We start from the raw sequence: 280 nt of genomic DNA on the forward strand, positions 1-280 counted from the left end.
AAATATCTCAGGAACTTAAAGGTCTCCATTAGGTTTTTGAATTTCTTACTTTTTTAGATTTTTAGATTAATTGGCTCAGCCCTAATTTCATTTTGATAGTATCTGTTACTTTGATTTATGTAAATGTATTTCTGAGTTTTGTCTAAACCTGAAATCTTTGTAAGTATCATCTGGAAATACTGTACATGGAAAGGCACATTACAGATACTGTCCTCAGCAGATCACAGAAGTGGTATTCCAAGGTAGTACTTAAAGCAGATAAAATGAGCAGAATCGATCC

The 280-nt window shown here is 32.5% G+C and overlaps 1 protein-coding gene across 1 annotated transcript in view; it reads left to right on the top strand.

Annotated features, from left to right (window-relative positions):
• SLC16A3 (solute carrier family 16 (monocarboxylate transporter), member 3) overlaps positions 1 to 280 on the top strand; it is a 4,370-nt gene extending 4,090 nt beyond the window's left edge. Inside the window, exon 4 of the mRNA XM_009577628.1 lies at positions 1 to 280. This exon is cut by the window's left edge and continues 699 nt beyond it. The gene's annotated coding sequence lies outside the window, so the exon portion shown is untranslated.

The sequence above is a fragment of the Fulmarus glacialis genome, unplaced genomic scaffold, assembly GCF_000690835.1.
Source record: "Fulmarus glacialis isolate BGI_N327 unplaced genomic scaffold, ASM69083v1 scaffold32525, whole genome shotgun sequence".
NCBI lineage: Eukaryota > Metazoa > Chordata > Aves > Procellariiformes > Procellariidae > Fulmarus > Fulmarus glacialis.